Raw genomic sequence first — 20,288 nt, 5'->3', positions numbered from 1 at the left:
CTTTAATTATATGAATCTTTGTCGGCAAAGTGATGTCTGGATGATGAGATATCATTTAGCAGAGATATCACCCATACCTATAAATCTATACTGTTTTTGCCTTATAAAATCTGTGATATCCTCCAGGGAGGTACTAGATTCAGTAATGAATGTATTTGATGTCATACTGTGTAAATGACAGGTATATGGAAGTCAAGAGATGGGAGAGAATTGTCCTGTGGACCATGGTGTTTTGACTGGAGATGTTGTCATGGGACAACATCCTGGTAAATGTGGGCTTCCTAAAGGTATGAGCCTCCATCAAGCAGTTAGTTGACTGATATGCATTTGGAATCTTAGAAGTCTTTTTTTTTATATATAAATTTATTTATTTTAGTTGGGGGCTAATTACTTTACAATATTGTAATAGTTTTTGCCATACATTGACATGAATCAGCCATGGGTTTACATATGTTCCCCTTCCTGGACCCCCCACCCACCTCCCTCCCCATCCCATCCCTCTGGGTCATCCCATTGCCCCGGCCCTGAGCCCTTGTCTCATGCATCGAACATGGAATGGTGTTCTGTTTCACATATGATAATATACATGTTTCAATGCTATTCTCCCAGAACGTCCCACCCTCACCTTCTCCCTCAGAGTCCATAAAATTGTTCTATGCATGTGTGTCTCTTATTCTGTCTCGCATATAGGGTTATCGTTACCATCTTTCAAATTCCATATATATGCATTAGTATACTGTATTGTTGTTTTTCTTTCTGGCTTACTTCACTCTGTATAATGGGCTCCAGTTTCATCCATCTCAGTAGAACCGATTCAAAGAAGTCTTTTTGAATGAGAAACCAAGATAAGATTTATGAAACTGGCTTGTATTAGTTTTGTAAGTTTCCCAGTTCTTTCTAATTCCGTGTACAGGGGCACAAATAAAGCCATATTTATACATAACTTGTGTAACTGTAGACTGGGCACAAGTCCTATGCAATTCTAAACTATACTAAGTATATCTATACTGTTAAGAAAAAGTATGTTGAGGCATATTTAAAATTATGCCATTGAAGACCAGTGCACATGTGTAATTTGTTTAGGTCTTAATTTAGGCTTGAGAAACCTTCAGTGTGCACTCAAATTCACTCATACTGATTCTAGATTTAACTGTCAACTTCTGGTTATAACCCCACATACATCTAATAATCCAGTTCTTCAGTATCTCTAACCTAGATTATTGATGTACTTACTCTACCTATGTATCTTTTGCCTCATTATAGAGGAAAATCTCTAAATACATTTATAATCAATTCAAAATGATTAATGTCTAGAGGAATTACAGTTATGTCTCCAAATCAGGTATCAGCATTTGCAGTTATTTAAAAATTAATCCTTCTTTTTGTATATCTGTTTTTGAATTGCACAGCTTAGTTTGGGTTGAATATAATCACCTCTTCCTCACTCTTTTCTTACATTGTTATCTCTTCTGTCTATACTTGCTACTAATATAGAACACAAGGTTGAGACTGATTGGGGAACTTTTGTAGTTTCTAAGTAAGATTTGAAGAACCAAGTAATTAGTTAGACTTCCACTTTCCACAGTTCCACTCATTTATCAGTATATGATAGAAAAGGTGAAACTAGCAGAGATTTTTCCATGTCTGGGTAAATAAGGAACTACCAGGTAATGCAAAATAAAAGTAAAACACTTATTCATATAAACCGCACAAATTCATTAAATTTAACCATCTGCTTACTAGTCATCCAACCTCTAACTCATGACTTCTCTGATACATCTGCCCAATGACTGTTCTTAACAGACATCTTTTATCAAGAATAGTTTCAACTGTCCTCCCTATCTATCCCTTCCACCCTTTCCACACACATTCTAAAGACTCAGTGTATCCTCATTTCCATATAACATGAAGGATGGGTTTATTACCCCATGTTTGAAGTTCTCTACAATAAAGTCTCAACCTATTTTTCCATCATTCACTAAAATATTTATTGAGTATCTGTTATATGTATGTTTGTTTTCTTTATAACTGATTTGCTCTTTCTGCTTTTTTCTTCATTCTTTTGCAATTTTGAAAGCCCTTCGTCTTTAACAATTAAGTTCACAGTATTATCTATTTTAATCTTAGTATTTCTACTTATTAATTTCATAGTATTATTTTCATCTTCAGTTCTTTTTCTTAGCTCATCACTTTTCATTCTAACCTAACTCCACTGTGTGTGATCTTTTCACTTTTTTTTCTGACTTTACAGATTTCATGCTCTCTTTAATATGGGAAATTTGTTGGAACTTTTCTTCTGTTTCCTGGAAGGATGTCTACTTTCAGAGAGTATCTTTTGTCTGTTTACTGTGTGGTATCTTTCATCTCTCTCCTCCTCTCCCTTCTTCCGTGAGTTTTCCTTTATTTCTAGCAGTCGTGCTATTTCTTTTCATCCCTCTGTTCCTTCTCACTGTGAAAGGTCTTGTTCATATCTTTCCCTTAGAGCTTCAGTTTGACGACAGGTTATTTGTGGCTTGTGTCCCATCTGATTACATTTTTTAAATAATGTGAAATAGGGAGTTTGGGAAATAACATAATGAACTTCCATGTGTTTATCACCCATTTAAGAAAAGAAATTGTTCTTTTGCATTTGTGTTGTTCAGAGTTAGTGTGAGTGGCCAGAGAATTGTGAGTAGCTGTGTCTATAGGCAATCATGATAGCTGGATTTATTCTCTACTATTTGCTTTCTACTCTCTTGGTTGTTTTTTTTTTTTTTTTGGTAATTAAATAATAATTTCTTACTAGATTTTGCTTTACATAGACAGAAATACTTTGAATGTCATAATCTCCTGTTCAGTGTGAATGTCAAACTTTTGATTCTAACAAGGATACACATTTCTGGAGATAAGCAAAAACTTAAGGATTCTGGTGAAGATGTTATTAGTACTGAGCTATTCATCTTATCAGGTGAAGGTTTCTTTTCAAAGGTCTGTTTCCTTGGTATTTCTTGTCTTTATATCAGAAATTACACCACCAAAATGACAAATCCCCAAATTTCTCTTATTTCTGTTATTTGTCTGTAATAGTGAGGAGTGGCATCTATTGCAGAAGGAGAATTATGCTATTTCCTATGGTTGTGTAACAAATCCTTTCAATTGCTTCTCTTCGAACTAGGAAGTACTGGTAAGAGTTTTCAAAGTTTACCCACTCATATTATTCCTCCTGTACCAAACATGGCAGTGGGATTTGTTGCCAACTATTAGTTATTAGAATCTTCTTTCTCCTTATCTGGATAATAATTTTTTTCATTTTTATAGTGTGAGATTGTATGTCTTTCTTAGTCTAAGTGCTAGTATACATTTTTATGATTTGGTTATTTTTGTTGTTTTAATTTCAGTTTATCTTGCTTTTGTTATTATTCATTTTATTATGTTTTTTAATGAAGGGAGGACTTGTGATTCAGATTTCTAGTACCTTCACCCTAACCACCATTTCTTCTCTCTTGAAATCTCTCTCCTCAATTTATGTTACTCTCCTGATTCTCTTCATAACCTCTTTTATGCCTTCTAACTTCCATCTTCTGCCTTTCTATGTAATGTTGAAGTTTCTTAAAATTTTATGCTTGATTTTATTTTATTCATCCCCAGAGTATCAGCTACCCTCTGCACACTAGTGCCTGTCAAGTTTATAACTCTTGATCAATCTTACTAGACTTAATATATCTCACCTTCTATTGGTCATATTCTCTTGGTTGTTCTGTACTCACTGCCTATTTAACATCTCAGACACAGAATGTTTTATCTTAATGGGAAACTTTTCCCTTTTTCTGTATTTCTTCCTAGTTGGCTCAGTGGTAAAGAATTCGCCTGCAATGCAGGACATGCGGGTTCAATATCTGGGTGGGGAAGATCCCGCAGAGAAGGAAATGGCAACCCTTTCCTGTATTCTTGCCTGGAAAATCCCATGGATAAAGGAGCTTGGTGGGCTATATAGTCCATGGGGTCGCAAAAGAATTGGACACGACTTAGTGACTAAACAACAACAAATCTCTGCTTTGGGCATTATTCTCTCTATCCAGTTGTCCATAATGGAGATATATTCTTTTTAGACACCTCTTTCTATTTTAGCTCTCACATCCAATTTGTCACTAAGATCTCTCAGTTTTGTCTCTCAAATGTCCATTCAGGGTGTCAACCTCAAATTTAATCTCACTGCTTCAAGTCTTATCTCTTTTTCTATGAATACACTATGTTGATACTAGAGTGATTTTTTTTTTCCTTTGACTGCACTGGGTCTTCATTGCTACATGTGGTTTTTCTTTAGTTGTGGTGAGCAGAGTCTACTTTCTAAGTTGCAGTATGCAACTCATTGTGGTGGCATCCTTTGTTGTGGAGCTCAGGCTTGATAATTGTGGCACATAGGCCTAGTTGACCCAAGGCATGTAGGATCTTCCCAGACCTGGGATCAAACCAGTGTCCCTGGCATTGCAAGGAGGATTCTTAACCACTGGACAACCAGGGAAGCCCCTAGAGTGATTCTTTCTAAAAGTAATTGGACTGCTTCCAAATTTGAATTTTTAGTCACACACTGTTTAGTACAGGATAAAATTCAAAGTCTTTAGCAGGGCACACAAGGTACTTCAGAATCTGGCCCCTTGTTACCTTCAGATCCTCGCTTTCTCTTCCCATTTTCTATCACCCCACATCAGGTGTCCACAAAAAACATTATTTTAGTATAATTTGGAAACATTTACATATAGTAAATAACATTAACTCTTTTTTGTGTATATTTCTATATATTTTGACAAATGTATGTACAGTTTACTTAACCCCAATAGTAACTTAGATACAGAAGAGTTTCATCACCATCAAAAATTACCTCATGACTATTGAGAACAGTATGGCGGTTCCTTGAAAGTAAAAGAAAGTGAAGTAGCTCAGTCGTGTCTGGTTCTTTGCATCCCCATGGACTGTGGCCTGCCACGTTCCTCTGTTCATAGGATTTTCCAGGCAAGAATACTGGAGTGGGTTGCCATTTCCTTCTCCAGGGGATCTTCCCAATCCAGGGATCGAACGCAGGTCTCCTGCATCGCAGGCAGACTCTTTACCTTAAAAGGCTAAAAATAGAGCTACCGTATGATCCTGCAATCCCAATCCTGGGTATATACCCCAGAGAAAAACATGGTCCAAAAAGATACATTCACCCCAGTGTTCTTTGCAGCACTGTTTACAATGGCAAAGGCATGGAAACAGCCTAAATGTCCATATATATATATATATATATATATATATATATATATATGAATATTATTCAGCCATTAAAAAGAACGAAATAAGACCATTTGCAGCAACATGGATGGACCTAGAGAGTGTCATACTGAGTGAAGTAAGTCAGACAGAGAAGGAAACATGTCATATGACACCGCTTATATGTGGAATCTAATAAGAAATTGTGCAAATGAACTTACAAAACAGAGACTCACGGACTTAGAAAACGAACTCATGTTTGCCAGGGTTGGGGTGGGGCAGGAAGGGATAGTTAAGGACTTTGGGAAGGTCATGTACACTCTGCTATATTTAAAATGGATAACCAACAAAAACCCATTGTATAGCACATGAAACTCTGCTCAGTGTTATGTGCCAGCCTGGGTGGGAGAAGAGTTTGAGGGAGAAAAGATACATGTATATGTATGGCTGAGTCCCTACATTGTTTACCTGAAGGTATCACAACATTGTTAATTGGCTATACCCCAATACAAAATGTTTTTGGTTTTAAAAGAACTAAAATTAAAAAAAATTACCTCATGCTGTCCATTTGCAGCCAACTCCTACCTCAACCCCCAACCTCTGGTAATCTCTGATCTGTGTTTTTTCCCTGCAGCTTTGCCTTTTCTGGAGTGTCATATATATAGCCTTTGAGTCTGGTTTCTTTCACTTAGCATAATGTATTTAAAATTCACTTGTATCGTGTAGATCATGTGTTCTGAACCATTTATATTGACCCTAAGTAAGACTGTCTCTAACCTCTCATGTCTTCATGACTTTGAGCATCTTTATTTCTGGAATGCCTTGTTAGCCTGTTGAACATCTACCAATTTTTTAAAAATGTACCCATCTTCCACATTTTTGTTAACACAACATGACTAGGCAGAATTAGGCATCATTCTTTTCATATTATTTACATTGCATTGCAATCAGCAGACTATGGTCATGGGCTACATTCAACAGGCCAATTCCCATAGTCCCAAACTCCCTGATTTTGTATACCCTGGAACTGAGAATGGCTTTAAATGTTTTTCTTTTTAGAACAATTCATTGTTTTTTCACTGGTTTTAACTTTTCAAAGAGTTGTTAAGAAAAAGAGACAGAGAATATATGACAGAGGCAATATGTAGCACACAAAACCTAAAATACTAAGTTGCTCTACAGGAAAAGTTTTTCTTCTACCCTATATAGCTGAGAAATCTTTGCATATCCAGTATCCAGTTGTATTAGTTAGAGTTCAGTTAGGAAAACAACTTAGGTATTTCAGCATAGAAGCTTTTAATATAGGGAAGTGGTTCAAAGGGTAAGAGGGACATAGAGGAAAGATTGTATTAAACAGAGCCCACACAAAATTGTGAAAGGAATAAATCAAGGCTGTATATTGTCACCTTGCTAATTTTACTTATATACAGAGTACATCCTGTGAAATTCTGGGCTAGATAAAGCTCAAGCTGGAATGAATATGGCTGGGAGAAATATCAATAACCTCAGATATGCCGATGATACCACCCTAATGGCATAAAGTGAAAAAGGCACCCTAATGGCAGAAAGTGAAAGAGGAGAGTGAAGAAGTTGGCTTAAAACACAACATTCAGAAAACTAAGTTCATAGTATCTGGTCCCATCACTTCATGGGAAATAGATGGGGAAGCATGACAGACTTTATTTGGGGGGACTCCAAAATCACTGCATATGGTGACTGCAGCCATGAAATTAAAAGACACTTACTCCTTGGAAGAAAAGTTATGACCAACCTAGATAGCATATTAAAAAGCAGAGATGTTACTTTGACAACAAAGGTCCATCTAGTCAAGGCTATGGTTTTTCCAGTAGTCATGTATGGATGTGAGATTGGACTATAAAGAAAGCTGAGCGCCAAAAAATTGATGCTTTTGAACTGTGGTATTGGAGAAGACTCTTGAGAGTCCCTTGGACTGCAAGGAGAGCCAACCAGTCCATCCTAAAGGAAATAAGTCCTGAATATTTATTGGAAGAACTGATGCTGAAGCTGAAACTCTAATACTTTGGCCACCTGATGCAAAGAATTGACTCATTTGAAAAGACCCTGATGCTAGGAAAGATTGAAGGTGGGAGGAGAAGGGGACAACAGAGGATGAGATGGTTGGATGGCATCACCAACTCAATGGACATGAGTTTGAGTAAGCTCCAGGAGTTGGTGATGGACAGGGAAACCTGGCGTGCTGCAATCCAAGGGGTTGCAAAGATTTGGACTCGACTGAGCAACTGAACTGAATTGAACTAATGGCAGAAAGTGAAGGGGAACTAAAGAACCTCTTGATGAAGGTGAAAGAGGATAGTGAAAAAGCTGGCTTAAAACTCAACATTCAAAAAACAAAGATCATGGCATCCGGTCCCATCTCTTCAGGCAAATAGATGGGAAAAAACAGAAACCGTGAAAGGCTTTATTTTCTTGGGCTCCAAAATCACTGTGGAAGGTGACTGCAGCCATGAAATGAAAAGACGCTTGCTCCTTGGAAGGAAAGCTATAACAAACCTGGACGTGAATAAAAAAGCAAAGACACCACTTGGCCGGCAAAAGTCCATACAGTCAAAGCTATGGTTTTTCCACTGGTCATGTATGGATGTAAGAGTTCGACCATAAAGAAGCCTGGGCACTGAAAAATTAATGCTTTTGAATTGTGGTGTTGGAGAAGACTCTTGAGACAGCAAGGAGATCAAACCAGTCAATCCTAAAGGAAATCAGTCCTGAATATTCATTGGAAGGACTGATGCTGAAGCTGAAGCTCCACTACTTTGACCACCTGATACGAAGAGCTGATTCATTGGAAAAGACCCCGATGCTGGGAAGATTGAAGGCAGGAGAAAGGACGGCAGACAATAAAACAGTTGATTTGCATCACTGATTCAACGGACATGAGTTTGAGCCAACTCTGGGAGATAATGAAGGACAGAGGAGCCTGGTGCGGTGCAGTCCATGAGATTGCAAAGTGTTGGACATGACTGAGCAACTGAACAACAACATTTCTTATGGCCTTATTATACCTGGCTTTGCAGCTGCTGGAAACAAAAAAATGGCTACTATGTAATTCTTACCTTCTGATTGTATATGAGTGCCTCCAAATGGCAGAATCTAACCAGAATTCACTTGGCGATGGACTTTGGAAAATGACATTTTCAAGCGACTAGTCCCAGTGATTCAAGGTATAATACAGACGTGTGAATGTGTAGGAGATGAGTGTCAATGAAAAGTTTCTAGGACACTGGCATGCTGTCTTTATACAACATGTTCTTAGTAAATGTTTATTGAATTAAGTTGAAGGAACATTTTGATCATTTAGTGTGCTAGGCACTTCACAGAATGCTTAAGTAATAAAACCATTTCTTGCTTTCAAGTAGTTAACAATCTACTACTTGTAAGCCAAGCTAGCAAGAAAGGCTGAAGTGTAGACAACTAACAATGCCTTGAGGTATAATGTAATAGTTGGTGAATAAAGATTACAGGTGAAGTCCTGAAAGAAATCAGGGCAAAGAATAAATAAAGCTTGGAGGACAGAAGGAGGATGGCTTCTTGGAGGAAATGGTTTATATCTTAGATATCAAAGAGGTTTTTGAAACTGAGAGAAGATTGGAGAAATTAAATTGAAAGGAAAAAGCAAGAGTCATGGGCAACAAGATGTGAAAGCAAATGGCATTTTGGGGCAGTCCGTACAGGGTAGCTATAACTTAATGAATTTTTTCATGTTAAGGTAATTACTTAAGTTTCTAAAAATAAGAGAAATTTTATTTTTCAACCAAACATATTAATTTACTTAAGTCTTTTATACATATGTATTTCAACTATGAACTTAAGTGTAACCCAGGTCCAAAATTCCATGATTAGAATTTGGGAACAACTTTACTGCATGCACTGAAATATAAGTATTTAAATTGGCCCTTGGAAAGATTATATACCTTAGCATTAACTTTATACTCAACACCATTTGTTAAAAGAGTAATATTTCTTGCCCCCTAACCCTTGCCCTCACCTCGCATGCCACATTATGTTCCAAATCCAAGCCTGGGACATGCGTGCACAATGCTGTACTCTTAATAGAGTCAGTGGGAATCACGTGGTACTACGTACTAGAGATCAAACTTGACTTGAGGTTTCAGCTAACTAATTTCTCTATCAGGTTTCACGTGCTGTATATACCAATCTCTTTTTTCATAGAGGGAGGAATACATATAAACACAGCCTCTTGGTAAATTTTGTTTTCATTTCCATTTAAGCAGGAGGAAATAGATTAGAATGAAGATTTAAACAACACTCTTATTTTTAAATAAAGTAATGTTCATAAGTCTGCCACAATTAGCACCCAAAATTCAGTGTGACCTTTATGGCAGCTGGTGATACTCTAATATTTCTGAGTAGTACATAAAAGGTGAAAGGGCATATCTCTTTTCAGTGTGCATATGTAACTACAATATATATTAATAGGAGTACATACTTGTGGATAATCTTGGAATGTACATTTATAATTAGGAATAGTTATGTGAATTTAATATAAATATCTGTCATCAGTGGTGTTTGATTATCAATTTCCCTTGTGCATTTTGTAAGAACTATAAGGAGATGGTAGCTCACTCTTCAGTTTTATAAGAGGTAGTGAAAGAATGTTCAGAATTCTTTAAATTCTTTCACGTGTAACAATATTTGTTCAAAATCCATAAATTTAAATGTGAGGACGCTTTTTTGTTTTTGTTTGTTTGTTTGTTTTTTTGCAAACCTATAGCAAATGATTAGACCAGGTATTGTCGAATTTCAATATGTAATTTTGTGTATGAAATTCAGTTCTTAACTGCTTGTTTTTTGTAACCCCAGAAGAAACCTCAGGAGCAGAGGATGGTTGTTCTATTATATTCTGCTACTCTCTGCTCAGATTTGCCTCATTTTCTGGTCTCCCTTAATTTCCCTTTCTTTGCTCAGCTTATTGATTACCCTCATGACCTGCCATGTGCTTCAGACATGCACAGTAAGTAGTGAGAAGCAAAAAGAAACATAAAAGCATCTTTGTGTAGAGTATTTCTGGTGGTTTCACTTTCTCCTTTATATTTTTTTCTGTGTTGTTTGGGGAATACAAGAATTAGAAAAATGAAAAAAACTAGCATTACATTCTCAGAATTTTAAGAACTTAATCAGTAGGATTCTTAACGTGTAGTCTTTAGAGACAAGCCTAGTTTCCCATGATTAAGATTAATTTTCAAGTGAATTGATTTTACTTGTTCAGGATGTTGCTCTTCCTAGGAGATGTTTATGAAACAATTCACTGAATTTTAGGAATGGCTTTGCATTATATGTCAAACAAAATGATAACTCCTTTCTTTTTTAAGACTGTGAAGGCAGGGACCCTACCTCCTTTCCTCTTTATATGGAATATAGCTATAGCTCTTATGTCTTTAATCTTCAGTAGATATTTGTTGAGTTATGTAGCACGTGGTACACTTACAAATCAGTTTAAGAAATGCTTCAACAGAAAAACTGGCAAGGTAAATGAAGTACATTTTCATGTAAATATAAAGTAATGCAATCCATAATTCACAAAGAAAGAGGCATAAATGTCCAATAATCATAAAAGATATTTTACCTTATAAGAATCAAACAGGACAAATGGTAACAGCTGATATATATTTTTTTCAAATACTCAAAATACTTGCTTATTCTCAAGATTGGCAACGAAATAGAAAAAATGTACACTTTTCGTTCTCTCCTGATAAGAATGAAAGTTATTTTGGTTTATTCTGGAAAACATGTTGGAAAAAAATGTATCAAATGTAAAATATAGGGAGCTTTTGACCCCACAATTCTATCTCCAAGAATTTATCTTAAGATAGTCACATGTGGTAAGATGTCTGTGAAGGTTTTTGTGGCAGCATAGATTATAATATAGAAGAATTAGAACTCTGAATAGCCATCAACAGAAATTTATTATAGCTCCTTTATATAATGGAATTCCATGCAGCCATTAAAATGATAATGTATATTTATTGATCTGTAAAAATACTAACAGTATGTTGAGTGAAAAAGTAGGTTATAATACAATATATGTGGTATGATTCTGCATATCAAGATTGTCAGAGTTTTCCTGTAAAAAGCCAGGTGGTAAATAAGTTCTGTAGGTCATACGGTTTTTGTCATACTATTCAGCTCTCCTCTTATAGTGCAGAAGTAGCCAGGGATGATGTGTAGGCTATGCCCATGTCTACCAAGTGACTATGGCTGTGTTCCAGTAAATCTTCATGTACAGAAACAGATGATCACCTTAGCTGCTGACCCCTACGATATATGTAAAAGAGTGTGTGTTATTGGGAGAGGAAGAATATACATTTCTAGAAGAATGTTCACCCAAAAGTTAATAGTATGTCTCTGTAGGGGGGATTCTAGATGATTTTTACTTGCTATTTTTTAGTTTTTGTATTATTTGGTTTTTATAGGTATCAGAAAAAGTTGTAAAAAATTATCTATTTCATTAAGAGACTTTTTGTCCTTGAGAAAAACAGGATCATAGGCTAATGTGCCTGAGAGTTCTAAGATCTTCTATATTACATATGTGTATACCAAATACAGTAATATTTAAATACAGTTCACCATTTTATTTGGTACAGAATCACCTCAAGCCAGCATTATTGTATTTGCTTCTTTAATAGTACCCTTGCCCCTAATTTTTATAGCCCTTTCTCTTCCCAGTATATGCACAAATGCCAGATTTACCTAAGTATATATATTTAATCTAGAATTCCATTATCCTGGCCTTCTAGAATCTATCAGAATTAATCCAATTTTGTAGTAAAAATAAATACAAACACACATACTTTCTTGGCTCCCCTCTTTCTCTTACTGCCAACTTTCTTGTTTCTCTTCCTATCCCCTTAGTATAGGAGTTCCCCAAGTTTGTCCTAGTTCTCATCTCTCAGTACGTTGTTTCCTATGGCATCCTCATGAATTCAGATACCACCTCCATGAAGGTATCATCTGGACTTTTGTGAAAGTGACAGGTAGCCAATTCTGTCTTGAGAACTTATTCAAACTCACACCCACTTAAAATAATCAGTCCCCCATAACTATTTTCAGCTCCTCATGTAGGCTTAGGCTTTACATCAAACTCCTCCTGTAGAAGTGCTAAAATTTAGATTTACTATTAATAGCTCAGCTTTAACATTTGATTCATCACAAAGTGCCTAGATTGGGAACCTGGATTTCCACTATCAGCATTAAAAAGGTATTCAGAGACTGAGAAGTGAACAAGCAGAGAAGCCAGCTAATCTTACCTGTAGTTGTCTAGGCAAGATATGATGGTGACTTTCACTAATTAGAATGCAGAGGAAATGAAAAGAGGTAAATTGATTCTGGGATTCTAAAAACACTAACAAGATTTAGTGATGGACTAGATTTGGAGCAGTAAAGGAGAATGTCATCAAGGATAACTCAGTTGTCTAACATGTACAAAAGGAGGACACTGATTGCCCTTTTTCTCCTGATGTAGAAGGCTGTCGTCATCTGCTAAAAAACAAAAGAAGTGAGGGATAAGAAGTTTGAGATTTTGCCAGGCAGAACGGGGATGGGTTTTTCAGGCAGAAGGAGTAATATTAACAAACATTTGAAGGTGTAGAAATGATCAGTAATTCCTGGAAATTATGTACTCAAATATTCATTCAGTTGTATAAGGTGTGCATTAGGGAAGGTCACTATAGAGAAGTAAAGTCTGGGGAAGCAGCCAAAATCCTGATTGTGAAGGGTCTTGAATCCATGATAATTAGTTTTTACCTTATCCTTATAAATCATCAGTCTTCAGATGCTTAAATTCAGACTATTAAATTTTCACATCTAATTTATGAGACTACCAAGAATTGCCTGCTTTTGTTTTGCACAATAAAGCATTAAAACAATAAGAAAAACCATTTTTCCTTTATGTTCTATGGCTTATAGTTTTCTGAGAAGGAGTTTTAAAAAACTGAACACTGGGTATTTTCTCACATTTCAAGAATAGTACTAGAACTGACATAACTCTAAATTACATTATAAAGGAAGCTAAAGAACATATAAATCACGCCAAAAATACTTAGGTTTGGGAGGACTGAATGCCTCAGGGAATTGGTAATTTGATCCAAAGCCTGTCACCTGTTAAAATTTATCCTGGGTCAGTAGTGACTGAAAATCATCACGACCTGACAGGTGTTCAGGATCGTGTATAAAATGAAGTGGCAGACTCAGTATAGTTCCTATTTGACACGTGTATGCACTACTGAAACCACTGCAATATTAATTGATAACTATGCTGGCAAACTTGATTAAGGTGCCAAGGACTTACTGGCCTGAACTCTCTTCACCCCTACTAATGTGCGTTTTTAAATAGGCTCAAGTGTGCTTGTGTAGTAGAAAAGTCTTTGGGTCTGCTCCTTTGACTAGATTACTTTACTCCTAAAATTGACCATATGTGTTTTTTCACAGTGGACTCCTTTATTATTACATCTAAGTTTTTTTCCTTGGTGAAATGTTTTGTCTATCTTTTGAACCATCAAATAATATAAAGCATTAAGGTCCTTCTTCTTATCACCCACAGGGATTAGTAGACTCATTCCTCTAATTTATTCCCTCCTTGGAATTTAATTTAGAGGTATCAATATGCTCTTAAATGTTTAAGAACTTGCATCACTAATAATTAAATATTACTGAAAGAATTGTCTTTCAGTGTAGTTAATATTTGTCATTCAAAGATTGTTGCTTTATATACTATAGAGTTGGAAATAAAAGCAGCCCACTCAGTCTTCTCTAGTTGGTAATGGGTGAAGAGGAGAAAGAAAAATCTCTATCCTCACTGGTATCAAGTAGTAAAAATAATTCTTTTTTCTCAGTAAAGGAACATGATGGTATGCAAGTCTATATACATGAATTTAATCTCAACCACGCCAACAACAGGATTTTAGTCAGGTGGAACACAGAAGCTGATTAGTATTTCAACACTAATCTGATAATTTTGTTAATTGCAAATTTCTACTCTTAACGATTATCTGCTTAGGAAGTGACTCAGTAGTGATCCTTGATTATTGGTTATGTAGTCTCTTAAATTTATTAATAACTAGCAAATTATTCTCTCCTACAACTTCTTCCAGAATGCTCAGGATAAGCTAAAAAGAACATATCTTAAGTGCATGTATTTACAGACAAAAAACAATGATGGTATGAAGTTTACATTGGTTTTCCAATAGAGGCAATAAAAGCAATAAAAGCATATCCAGAGTCTGGCCTCAAGGTTAGTAACATACCTTTATAGGCTAGCTGACAAGAGTTGTTGACATATCTTATGACCATCGGACAAAACCACTTTAGCTATTTGTGAAATAAATTCATGAATTCATTAGCAATATGCATTAGCCAATTTCACAGTTCATGGACCTGACAGTAACAGATTGGGCTAATTATAAATGAGTTATTCAGTTTTGCTTTGCTGCTTCTCTGTAATTACTCCATGCAGTCCCCAAATGTGCTTTGTGCTTCTGCCTGCATATCTCACTAGAATCTGCTCTTTTTCTTTCTTCCTTCTTCCCTTCCCTCACATCCACACAACTCTCCTGGCCAAGTAAACTTCCAACTCAACTTTCTAGGTTTAGAGAATCTATAGATTCTTTTCTAGTCCTCTCACCATCTCTCACCAACCATATCCACTCTGCATAGCAGAAACTGTAATTTTTTTCCCACATATTCAGCAATTGTATTGTAGCTGGTTTAATTTGTATTTGTGAGCTCCTTGTAGCAGATATTATTATGTGTATAACATGTAGAAACTTGAGAGCTGTTTATTGAAGAATGATCGCATGAATAATTTTGCTTTATTCTTTTCATTTTTGTTACATTTAAATAAATGTTTTGTGGGAATTCTCTGGTGGTCCAGTGATTAGGACTCAGTGCTTTCACTACCAAGGCCGGAATTCAGTTCAGTTCATAGTCTGGGAACTAAGATCCTGCTAGCCATGTGGCTTGGCTAATAAATAAATAAATGTTTTGTCTCATGCTTAGATGAATCCTAACAAAACAGGTTTAGATAGGTTTAAACCTACCGAGGGATGCAAAAGACCTGTACTCTGAAAACTATAAGATACAGACAGAGAAATTAAAGACCGCACAAACAGATGGAAAGATATGCTGTGTTCTTGGATTGGAAAAATCAATATTGTTAAAATGAACATATACCCCAAGGGAATCCAAGATTCAGTAAAATCCCTATCAAATTACCAATAACATTTTCCACAGAGCTGGAGCAAAACATTTTTTTAAATTGGTATGGAAACACAAAAGACCCTGAAGAGCCAAAGTAATGTTAAGAAAGAAGAACAGAGCTGGAGGAATCAGGCCCTGACTTCAGATATGCTAAAAATCTATACTAATCAAGAACAGTGTGGTACTGACACAAAATCAGACATGTAGATCAATGAAAAAGGATAGAGAACCCAGATATAAACCCATGCACAATTAATTGAGAACAAAGGAAGTAAGAATATACAATGGAGAAAAGACAGTCTCTTTAATAAGTGATGCTGGGAAAACTGAACAGCTTTATGTAAAAGAATGAGATTAGAACATTCTCTAACACCATATACAGAAACACATTAAACATGGATTGAAAACCTAAATGTAAGACTGGATACTATAAAACTCCTAGAGGAAAGCATAGGCAGCCCACTCAACATTATAAATCACAGCAATATTTTTTTGGACTCATCTCCTTGAGTAATGGAAACAAAAGCAAAAACAAATGGGACCTAATTAAACTTAAAAGCTTTTGCACAGCAAAGGAAATGGTTAACAAAACAGCCCATGGAATGGGAGAAAATATTTGCAAATGATGTGACTTTCCAAAATATACAAACAGCTCATATAGCTCATTATCAAAACAAGCAACCAACCCAATCAAATAGTGGGCAGAAGACCTAAATAGTTACTTCTCCAAAGAAGACACACAGATAGCCAACAGGCACATGAAAAGATGTTCAACATAACTAATTATTAGAGAAATGCAAATTAAAATCAAAATGAGGTATCATCTCACACCGGCCAGAATAGCCATCATCAAAAAGTCTGCAGTTAATAAAAGCTGGAGAGGGTATGGAGTAAAAGAAAACCTCCTACACTGGTGGTGGGAATGTAAATTGGTAAAGCCACTATGGATAACATTGTGGAGGTTCTTGAAAAAAATCTAAAAGTAGAGCTACCATATGATCTAGCAGTCCCACTCCTGGGCATATATGCAGAGAAAACTTGAACTCAAAAAGACACATGTACCCCAGTGTTCATAGCAGCAGTATTTAAAATATCCCAGACTTGGAAACAACCTAAATGTCCAATAGAGGAGTGAATAAAGAAAGTGTGATATATATATACATACAATGGAGTATTACTCAGCCATAAAAATGATATAATGCCATTTGAAGCAACATGAGTAGACCTAGAGTTTATTAAACTAAGTAAAGTACAGTAAGTCAGAGAAAGACAAAAATCACATATCATTATATGTGAAATCTAAAAAAATAATACAAATGTACTTATTTAAAATGATACAAATAAATTTATTTACAAAACCGAAATAGACTCACAGACATAGAAAACAAACTTATGGTTACCAAAAGGGAAAAGGGGGAGGGATAAATTTGGATTTTGAGATTAACAGATACTACTGTATACAAAATAGATAAGCCGGGACCTACTCTATAGCACAGGGAACTATTTTCAATATCTTGTAATAACCAATAACAGAGAAGAATCTGAAAGAGAATATATATATGTATAACTGAATCACTTTACTGTATGCCTGAAACACTGTAAATCAACTACAATAAAAAATAAAAATTAAAATAAGAAATTGTAATTGTTGTTCAGTCACTAAGTCATACCTGACTGTTTGCGACCCCATGGACTGCAGCATACCAGGCTCATCTGTCCTTCTCTGTTTTCCGGAGTTTGCCCAAATTCATGTTGAGTTGATAATGTTATCTATCCATCTCATCCTCTGCCACCCCCTTCTCCTTTTGCCTTCAATCTTTCCCAGCACCACGGTCTTTTCCAGTGAGTCAGTTCTTTGTGTCAGGTGGCCAAAGTAATCTAGTGTCTAAGATTTTCCAAAAGGCAGATTTGTATGACAAGACCTCTTTAGGTTGTGAAGTTTGAAGACCTGGGACACTCATATACAGTTCGCATGCCTTTAAGATAGAGACTGTTTCCATTACCAAAAAATTTCCTTCACTCCACTTTATAGTTGGTCTCTTTACCCACCCTCACCATCTAGCAACCACTGATTTCTTTCTGTTCCTAGTGTATTGCCTTTGTCTAGAATGTCATATACCCTGTAGGAGGGCATGGCAACCCACTCCAGTATTCTTGCCTGGAGAATCCCGATGGACAGAGGAGTCTGACGGGCTACAGTCCACAGAGTCGCAAAGAGTTGGACATGGCTGAGTGACTATGCACAACACAGCACAGAACGTCATGTAAGTGGATTAAAACAGTATGGAGCCTTTTGTGTCTGACTTCTTCCATTTAACAGAAGGCTTTTGAGATTCTTCCATGTGGCTGCATGTATCAGTAATTGTTGTATTATTTCCTTTATTATATATGATATATGTTATATATATTATATATGTTTATATATATATATTATTCCTTCAGCACAGCATCACCCACATTCCTTCACCACCTCACCACCCATATTGCGTGGCATGCATGGTCAGTCATGTCTGACTCTTTGTGACCCCATGAACTGTAGCCCTCCAGGATCCTCTTGTCTATGGACTTTTCCTGGCAAGAATACTGGAGTGGGTTGCCATTTCCTTCTCCGGGAGATCTTCCCAACCCAGGGATTGAACCCGCACCTCTGGCACATCTCCTGCATTGGGAGGCAGATTCTTTACCACTAGCGCCCTTGGGAAGCCCCATCTTATGGATGTAACTAGGTTATCAGCAGGTGATAGACCTTGAGGTTGTTTCCTGTTTTAGGCTATTCTGAGCAAAACAATTTTGAACATTCACATTTGGGCTTTTCCATAGATATATGTATTTATTTCTCTTGGGTAAATACCTAAGTGTGGAATTTCTAGGTCATATGATGACTATGTTAACTTTTATAAGAAATAGCCAAACTGTTTTCCAAAATGGGCACGCCACTGCAGTGAAAAATTCAGTGTATTTTGGTACAAAATTTTAAGTTAAGAAAACTATACAATTTTTTTTGAGTTCTAAATTTCTGTTACTAATAAATCTTTGATCTAAAGTGCTTGGTTATTTTTATTACTCCAAGCAGTAAGACTCACTGAAGCAACTATCAGGACTGCTTGCTATTGCTGCTTACTGCTGGCAAGATCCTGGCCAGAGTTGTCTTGGACAGAGCATGGTGCAGCCTGGCCAACTATGTGCTCCCCAAATCGCAGTGTGGCTATGGGCCATGGTGGAGTACAGCTGACTTGATCTTTGTAACATGTTTGGATTTAGGAAAGTCGGGGCTTAAATCAGCCTGTATCTTACACGACTGCAGATGAGAAGATTCATTTTTCTGGTTAAATGAAGCTGCCACTGAAGAAATAAGCCTTATTTGTAGAGTTAAAATAGGTTCTTTTTATGTTAAGTATCATTTCCATTGGGTATTTTACAAATAAAGTATAGATAGTGGCATCCTAGTATTAATGCATTATCCTTTGCCCTGGTGAAATAATTTGGTTGTCAAGCATTCCAGATTCTTGACAGAAATGCTTTTTTGTCATCAGAGTTTTGAAAGGCCTTGGATTTAAGACTATGACCTATTTTTAATTTTATTAGAAAATTAAAAGTGCTTTATTAGTTATTGCTTTAGTATGGTATAGAATATATTCAGATATATTATTATTGTCAACATTTCATTTTTAACTACCATTAATTGAGCACTGCCAACAATAAGGCCCTATGCTAGATCTATATCTAGTGCACCTTCTAAACATACCAGATAAAATTAAAACTGCTAGAACCACAAGGTGCAAGCATTATTTAATCTGCAGTATCAATGCACAGGAGTTACTCTATGCTATTAAATAAATTTGGGCAATTTATAAAAGAAGCATTTATATATTATATCTATCTTTGAAATCCATAGCACAACACAGCAGATGAACTGTCAACAAAAAAGTTATGAGATCTCATTTTATTTTCAGAGAAGGCCAAATAGCTTCTTGATAATGATATTGTTGATGATTCCTTGAACTGGGAGAAAGTTCCAGTGAGACCTGAAATAACTCAACCCCCGGGGATCCGACATCCCTTTTGAAGTCTACCCGGAGAGTAATAAGACTTGATTTCTTTTGGCTTTCTAAGACTTGATCTGATACTTTGCCATAGCTGCCCAGAATGGAAGATGGACACGGTCCCACAATAATATTTATTTGCACCAAGTGCTGTAGTCATTCAGAACCTGTCTAGGATGCCCAAGATTTTAGACACAGCCTACACCTGCAACACAGAATGATTGTAAATCCTAGAGTTCCAAGTCAGCCTGAGGCCAGAGCCAGAAACTTGAAGGGAAAAATGCTATGCCGAACTTGGACCTTTGCTTGGACTTTGAATTTTCAAAGTATTGAGATTTTTCAGGGGAGGGTTGGGGTAGTGGGCAGAGAAAACTGAAGTCTTAAATGCTGGAGAATGAACTCCAAAGCCAGGACAGAAGGAATACCTACAGCTAGTACTGTGGGAGTTAACAGTTTTTTAAAAGGACTAAGAAAACCCTAGTGGAGCTATGTTAGCTTCACAAGAGGCATGACTCAGAGCTGATACTCATGCTGCTATTGAGTCTGAGACTCTAGCTCCAGAGTCTGGGGAATCAGTTTTCTCTCTTAGGGCCCATGATGTGAGCCCACATCTGGTGGACTGGAGTTGTAATGGTCACACACGGGTTGAAGGGATCCAGTTTTTTTAACTGCTCTCTCCTTGTTTTTAAACCTCCCCTCCTTCTAATGATGGAAAATGCTTGAGTTTGCCAATCAACGTCTCCAGTTTTCCAGGGAAATTTTTAGGCT

The sequence above is a fragment of the Giraffa tippelskirchi genome, chromosome 3 (assembly GCF_054371585.1).
Source record: "Giraffa tippelskirchi isolate mGirTip1 chromosome 3, T2T-mGirTip1v1.2.pri, whole genome shotgun sequence".
NCBI classification, from domain to species: domain Eukaryota; kingdom Metazoa; phylum Chordata; class Mammalia; order Artiodactyla; family Giraffidae; genus Giraffa; species Giraffa tippelskirchi.
The sequence above is the reverse complement of the archived record's forward strand: the minus strand, read 5'-3'. Positions refer to the sequence as shown.